The sequence below is a fragment of the Podarcis gaigeae genome (assembly GCF_964106915.1).
Source record: "Podarcis gaigeae genome assembly, chromosome: 7".
Lineage (NCBI taxonomy): Eukaryota > Metazoa > Chordata > Lepidosauria > Squamata > Lacertidae > Podarcis > Podarcis gaigeae.
Genome location: NC_139683.1, coordinates 77,531,228 through 77,539,245, shown reverse-complemented (window position 1 = coordinate 77,539,245; position 8,018 = coordinate 77,531,228). Strand labels below are relative to the sequence as shown.

General features: G+C 40.8%; 1 long non-coding RNA gene across 2 annotated transcripts; it reads right to left on the bottom strand.

The window, feature by feature from the left end:
* Positions 1–2,242: 2,242 nt before the first annotated feature.
* On the bottom strand, positions 2,243–7,577 carry LOC310848471. Of its 2 annotated transcripts, none has more exons than XR_014566432.1 (3): positions 7,306–7,577; positions 4,756–4,849; positions 2,243–2,687 (listed from the first exon to the last, which is right to left on the bottom strand). It is a non-coding gene; the product is annotated as an uncharacterized lncRNA (long non-coding RNA). The 2 variants fall into 2 exon arrangements; XR_014566433.1 differs by having other exon boundaries at positions 7,507–7,577.
* Between the last annotated feature and the right edge of the window lie 441 nt (positions 7,578–8,018).

Here is an 8,018-nt window from a genome sequence, read left to right as displayed (position 1 = left end):
AATATAAAATGGAAGAATGGTATAAAGAGGTGTGGGATATAGCTATTAATGATAAATTAACATGTGCCATTAAGACAGGGAATATCCAGGAGCAATGATTATGGGGAGATATGGAGGTTGTTTATAGAATTTGTACTGTTAAAACAGAAAGGGGTCAAACCATGACAAGAGGTGTTGATATTCTGGGAGGTTGGATAGTTATAATGGAATGGTCTTGGTGGTAGGGTGCACATTTTTATTCATACATAAATAAGAATTATTACTTTGCCAAATAAATGAATAAATAAATAAATGAGAGAAAGAAAAGGGGGGAAGCATTGCTGTAGCTCAAGCACTCCTTGGCCATTTCACTTGGGAACAACAAATCACACAATAAAAAAGAAAAAGAAAAAAAAAGAAAATATGCTAGTCTTGTTCATACTTTTTGTTCATCTTCTGAGGAAGTGCCCAATTCATTTGAACTTTGATTCCAATGGAAGAGTATCTTTTTTCTTCTATAAACACCACACTTCCACTTCCATGCAGCCATTTCCCACACCTTGACCTTTCAGATACGGGTGGCTTCTTTTGTGCTATGCTGAGCAAAAGTGTCTGTGCTATGAACAAGGATGAATTCTAGATAAGCACACATAGGCAAAGACCCCTCCCCACCACACATTAACAGTTTACATTTTCAGAACAGACAGAAATAAATGTATGTTTTTGATATGTTGAGTCACCAACCCTTGCAAAAGATCTCAGATTAATTACCTCAGGAGCTGTTGATTTGATGGGAGGATGATGGAGAAAGGGCAAATTCTATAATTAAAAAACTCCTACTTCAAAAATCCTGATGGAAAAATTGCTAGTTCCCTACTGCTATGTCAATTACGACCCAAATTCTGGCAGTTAAGTGTGTGAGAGCCTGAATGAATCAGTACATTGAGAATGCACTTGGGGTATTCTTGACCTTTGGTACTGACCTGCCTTATCTTCCACCTAGGGCAAGTGAAATTCACCAATGCTTCGATTTCCTTATCCAGAAGGATTTGTTTACAAGCTTAAGGATGTGGTGTATATCTTCAATAGTAGCTTATACAACAAGAAAACTCCAGTTTTCATATCATTTTTTGGAACCATTTTAACTCTTGCAACAAGTGAAGAAAGATTTGTACTCACAGGGCTATTTTTTCAACTGGAACTCAGTTTTGGCACCTCCTGGGTGGGTACCATTGTGATTATAAGAAAATAAGGGAGCTCCACAATCTCTTTTTCTAGAAAAATAGGACTGCACGCTCATATTGCTGGACAACTCTTCTGCAAGGATGTTAGATGATCTTTATAGTATTAAAATAACACTATAAGTCTGTAGGGGATTGTGAGAAATAGGTAAAAAGGTAAAGGACCCCTGGACAGTTATATCCAGTTAAAGGCGACTGTGGGGTTGCAGCGCTCATCTTGCTTTCAGGCCAATGGAGCCAGAGTTTATCCAAAGACAGGTTTCCGGGTCATGTGGCCAGCATGATTAAACTGCTTCTGGCACAACAGAACACTGTGATGGAAACCAGAGCACACGGAAATGCTGTTTACCTTCCCACCACAGTGATACCTATTTATCTACTTACACTGGTGTGCTTTCAAACTGCTAGGTTGGCAGGAGCTGGGACAGGGCAACGTGAGCTCACCCCATCATGGGGATTCAAACTGCCAACCTTCTGATCAGCACCCCAAGAGGCTCAGTGGTTTAGACCACAGAGCCACCTGCATCCCTATTCTGGGATATGGACTAGGATATGCAGTAAATTCACACAGACTGCTGGACACCTGTTGATTCAGCCTTATTGTTTCCCTGTTCATAAGTGAGAGAACCCTCTAGAGTAGCCTTCCCTGACCTTGGATCTCCATATGTTATTGGAATACAGCCTTTATCATGCACAATCTGCATGGCCAAAGGTTGCAGCCCAACAACATCTGAGGCTCCAGAATTGAGGAAGTCTGCTCTAGAACATGACCTGCCCACTTCCATGGCAGCATATTGTAGGATCTGCAATCATGGCAAGCTTGCCCACCATCATGACTTTCTCATTGAGGAAACCCAATAAACTTTTGCAGAGCACAGTTTCAAAACCATGGCTCTTTAGGCTAAGCAGCAATCTAACTACACCTGGTCTATGTTGCACCACAGAGTGGAAGGCCATAAACATGAGAGAGAGAAAATGGAATACATTACAGAAGAAGCTATGAAAACTCATTCCATTTTCCAACACACTACAGTTTATTTTCATGGTATCATAAGAGGAAGCTGATAAAGGCAGCTTTAAAACAATAGGAGCGCCTCTATGTTTCCAAAGTGCTTTCATTTAATTGCTACTCTTAAAAATCAGAGTTTAAAATCAGAGCAATTATACACATTTTATCTAGGTTGTATTTTTTTTTTTTTGCATTGATATAGGATATATTCCTTGTTCCCTTTTCTTTAAACATAAAAATGGCTCTCTCCTTTAATGTAATGGAAGTCAAATTAATATTTCATTAGGCCAGTTGGATAACTTTTACAAACCTCACTGATAAACAATGAAATGAAAAATTCTGCATCTCCCAATGAATTCAAAAACTTATTTAAATTCTTCACAAGAGCCGATTTTCTTTTTCTCTTGGGATTTACATAACCATTTGGTATAATTATCTCCTCTCTTTTTTATGAGCTCCTATAAAGGAAATAAAACATCTTTTATCTTTGCAGCTAAAGAACAAGTAGACAAAGCATTTTTCTTATTCCTTTCAAATTCCAGAGGTGATGATAAGGAGCCATTAGATAACATTGTAATCAATTGTCACGTCTTATAATTGAAAAATAAAGATGTAGAGCAGGGGAAGCTGGAGTCTGTCCCCATAACATTTATCATTTGGGATATGTTTTCCTGTTTTGTCTTATCAGGTTTTCAGTCATGAATACACATTTCTATTTTATGAGCTACCCTGGCAGTTTGCAATTACTCCATCCCATTTAATGCAACTAGAAAATGAATTAATGGCTTCTTCTTGCTCCACCGTGGCTCTAAATGTCCACCGCAGTGTGTAGCAGTAGTTCAGTCAAAGAAGCAGCAGCAGGAAATCAAAGTAGTAAAGAAAATGTCTATTTATGCACTGTTACATGCATTGGCGAGTGGCGTGGCAGGGGGCATGTGTGCATCTATGGATATGTGCCTTGAATAATGGAGTAAGTTCTCCAACGGCTTGTGCATATCAAAGGCAAAAGAAGAATGACATCTTTTCATGCAAGGTGCGATCAAATAAAGCCAATTGAACAGAAGAGGGAAGGGAAGGGAAGCAATAGCTAGTTGAGCAGCTGCTTGCATTGGGAATTGGAAGACGAATGGCAAGTCCGACAACAATTTGCATGAGCAGCTAGATGAAGAATAGTATGCTCATCACCACTTTGTATGGGGAAATTTGATAAGCAAGAGCAAAGCCGAAGCAACTTTTAAAAATAACAACAGCTCACCTCCCAGGCTGAATGATGCACAATTAGCCACTCTGAACCCTTCTTTAAATGAGGACAATGTGCGCTAACACTAGGGGCTGAACTGGTATATTACACCTGTCAAGTTAGCGAAAATGTATAAAGTCAGTAATAAAGGTTGGAAATGTAAAGAAAAATAGGGAACATTTTATCACATGTGGTGGGAATGTAAAAAGGTGAAATACTTCTGGAAGATGATATATAATGAGTTGAAAAAAATGTTGAAATATACATTTATAAAGAAACTAGAAGCATTTTTATTGGGCATTGTGGGGAGTGACATAAATAGAAAGGAATGTAAGCTCTTTTTATATGCAATAACAGCAGCAAGAATATTATTGGCCCAAAAATGGAAGGAAGAAGAGTTACCGACGATTGAAAAATGTGGGATGAAGTTAATGGACTATGTAGAATTAGATAAACTAACAGGAAGGATTCGAAACCGGCGAGACCAGAAATTCACGGAAGACTGGAGTAAATTTACGGACTATTCGAAAAGTAATTGTGAAGAACAGACGACGTTTGTAGGGTTGCAAGAAGTTTTGTGAGGAGTATTATTAGAAGTATTGTAAAAATTGACAAGGGGGAGGATGATTTGTTAAGAGATGTTAAGGCAATATAAAGTTAAGAAATGCATAAGAAGTGGCTAAAATGGCAGATCATCAGAGGTGCTGATGGAAGTCTAAAAAGATTGTATAAGTGATAAGTTTTGTGGTACATTTTATAATTTATATGTTAAAATTAATTTTAAAAAATATTAAAAAACCACTAAATCACAATTTAGTATTTCATACCCCATGAGTCCAAACTTACATTGGCTAGAATATACAACCACATTCCTTCTAGATTCTCTCCTATATTAATAGCACCTGTGGTCGCAGTTATCCATCCTCTGGGCATATCCCATGTGCGCTGCTGCCTAAATCCAGATGACAAGCAGGGCAGAGATGGAACCAGGTGTGTTTATATAGTAAAAAGCATCCTTCAAATAGCCATTTAGCCCTATGACCTGCAGTCTGAATTATTCCTGAAAGAGGAATGGCAGTGTTGTTGTTTAAGCACTGGGAAAATATGTTCGCCATTGCCAGTCTCCAGCCTGGCAGGTGCATTTTGTGCTAATGGAAGCCTCCAAGAAGTCTTCAAGGGTAGTCCCACGTGCAAGGCATGGCAGCAGTCATCTTAGGAATCACCAGAATGTGAATAAGAAGGCACAGCTGGTCCAACAGTCTTAGCTGCTGAAAGGTATTACATACTACAGACGCCGCTTGGATATCCAGTGAAAATGTTGGCTCTGTCATCACCCCAGACGCTGAACCTGGTCCTTTAGAGGGAGTGATCTACAATAGACTGAACACCATCTCATTGTTCACACAAATCACCTACCAACAGAACCTGTCAATTTATTTAGACAGAGTTTCATTTCATTGACCCTCATCCAGGTCATTACTGACCTCAGACATCGATTTAGTAGCTCCCCTGCCACACATGCTAATAATTAAACCATTTAGGCTTCATCGCACTTTGATTGGGTAGAATATTGCCTGCCTATTTTCCTTCTTGGTTACCCTCCTGGCAAGCGTCTCCTTGTGTTTATACATTTAAATATCAGCACATTAGAGAGCCAGTGTGGTGTAGTGGTTAGGAGCGGTAGTCTTGTAATCTGGGGAACCGGGTTCGAGTCTCCGCTCCTCCACATGCAGCTGCTGGGTGACCTTGGGCCAGTCACACTTCTTTGAAGTCTCTCAGCCCCACTCACCTCACAGAGTGTTTGTTATGGGGGAGGAAGGGAAAGGAGAATGTTAGCCGCTTTGAGACTCCTGAAGGGGAGTGAAAGGCGGGATATCAAATCCAAACTCTTCTTCTTCTTCTTCTATTAGAGAATCTGGAGACCCTTTAAAAAACAAAACAAAAAAACCCTCTCTGTCACTATTGAAGGTGTTTTAATCCATCAAATGATGCAGCAAAGACCTTATTTACCTCCTGTCACAATTCCTGTTACCTTCCATGAGTGAAAGGGATAGCTTCTGAAGTTGAGAGCCTTTTTCGCTCATGTAAACTCCCGGTGTGATTTAGACCCTGGGGAATGAAATCATGTGAGGAGCCAACAGAAATACAGTAATGCTGCGGATGTTCAGCTGTCAACGCATGAAGGGTGGCAGGAGTGGTGGCGGTGGTGCCACATAAATATTTTATATATATATATAGGCAATATAAATTCAATAAATAAATGAATAAACAAGAGGGGGTGGAGCCAGAGAACCCTCTCTGCCCCCTCACAGGATGAGGAGAATGATGGAAAGGGCTTTTTGTCAAACTGGAATATGCATTGTAAAACTTCACCCATGCTGTGATGTGTTATATATAGCTGAAGGTCAGAGCTTAAGTCACCTTTGATTATACAAACACATTGTTATGAGTGGATGCAACTGTGAACAGATTTACAAAGTTGGGAATCTCAAGAGAGAAAATAAAGCAGTCCTGAAAAGGAAATGTTATCTGCACTTGACATGTTGCTTGTTATCGCTGCAGTCTGCAGAAGCTCTCGTGAGAGATAAAGTCTCCTGTTAATGTTATCCCTTATGCTATGAAGATGGTTCTGATAAATTTGACAGTGGCAACACATACATATATAGTAGCTGCTTGAGACATGAAAGGATGTCCACTCTTACCAGAGCAATAAATTTACTTGATTGGCAGTGTCCCAAACAATCCAACACTAACAGTTCTTTTTAAATAGTAATTTGAAATAGATCTGTTCTCAGCCTCACCTAAGCTTAGTGGAAAGGTTATCCCACTTTTTAATCAAGAAACATTAACCATGTTCCTTCATAATGAGTTTCCTTAAAACAAATTGGGAACCATATCTATCGTGCAGCTGCTCTCATTTTTTAATCTTGGATTCCCCATCCCCCCACGGCTGTTATTAACTGTATTTGTGGTTTTCAGGCTCAGACCTTACTTTCCCATTCATTCATGATGACTTTCCCCTCTCTTTTTCAGTGACGAGTATTTTTTCAGAACACGACCCACCACATGGCAATCTGATATTTGGCACATCCTGGAGAGCTGCTTCATGCATTTCTAAGGTCACACTTCTCCCATCAAATTGTAGCACTAGCGTCCCACTCTTCACACCTGTCCCCACTTCCTCTTCATTCTAACATCCGCTCCCACTTTCTCCTGCCCCAATACACTGTGAACATTCATGAGTCCCTACTTACAGCAGCATAGTTTTCAATGAAAAATGCACCAGACTAGCATAGACTTGAGTTCATAACCGTCACCATAGCAAGATGTGTGACAGAGCTCTGTGAAATCATAGTGACCGGGAATGGAATGGTGGAGACCACCTCCCCATTCTGACCCTTCCAGGGAGGAGGAAGAGGAAGACAGTATAGATTTACAACAGGGGTTTGAGGGAGGTTGCAGCTCAGAGGCAGATGAGGGGGGAAATTGGGAAATCATGGGAGAGCCTTCCAAACCCACCATCTCCCAGAACCTGGCAAGCCTTAAAAGTAGGAGAGCAAAGAGCTCGAAGACAGAGGACACTTAGTGGCACTTGTAGATGAGGTGATGAGGTTGGCGAATGAAGAAGTGGGAGAGACAGGTGGTGGAGATTCACTCAGGACAACACCATTATTCAAGAGGCTGGGTTCTATAGCCTCTCTCTGTAAAGTTTTAAATAAAAAAAGACTGTATGAAACTTTTCCTTGCCTTTATACTCTTCTGGGCAACCAGCCAGGAGCCACGGACAGCATCCTGACAGCAGGGAGCAGAGAGCATTAGCCATTCAAATTACCTACCTTCCAACCTTTCTTGAGAAAGGAAATGTGATTGTATGAATCCATCCCAAAGTCACACATAAAGTTGATTATTTGTTGGATACAGGGCTGTGAATGCATATCTATTGGCCTCAACTTGATGGGTTACAAACTGGCAAACCAATCTAAAAAAATTCCGAATGGTATAAGTTAATATGTCCCCCAAATAAAACTATTCATCACCTATTATGGAGATCCATCTTGACAGGGCTGAGATGCAGTCTGTCTGTTAACTGTCTCTGGCTTTACCAAGACTTAAAGCAGATCCTCTTTGTGACATCACACATGACACCAGAATGCCATGTTTGCATTCAACCTAGACTACCTCCATGCCAACAGCAATGGCCAGTAAACTTCTGGAACCAAGTAACCATCAGCCTGGCTACCCAGTTGCTTCGATCTAGACTATTGGATGGGGGTTTTTTTGCTCTCATAATCAAAGCCTGAAGAAGAGCTGCGTATAATCTGAAAACCTGCTTCCACTGTTAAAGAAAACTAATTGTCAGAGACTGGGCAGAGGAGGAATGGTGGAGACCCCCTCCCCATCCTGACCCTTCCAGGGAGGAGGAGGGGTTTGAGGGAGGTAGTAGTTCAGAGGCAGATGGGGGGGGGGGAATTGGGAAATCACGGGAGAGTCAGAACAACACCCGGCTGACACATTGACACTAGAAAGCATTCCAGACCCTCCATCTCCC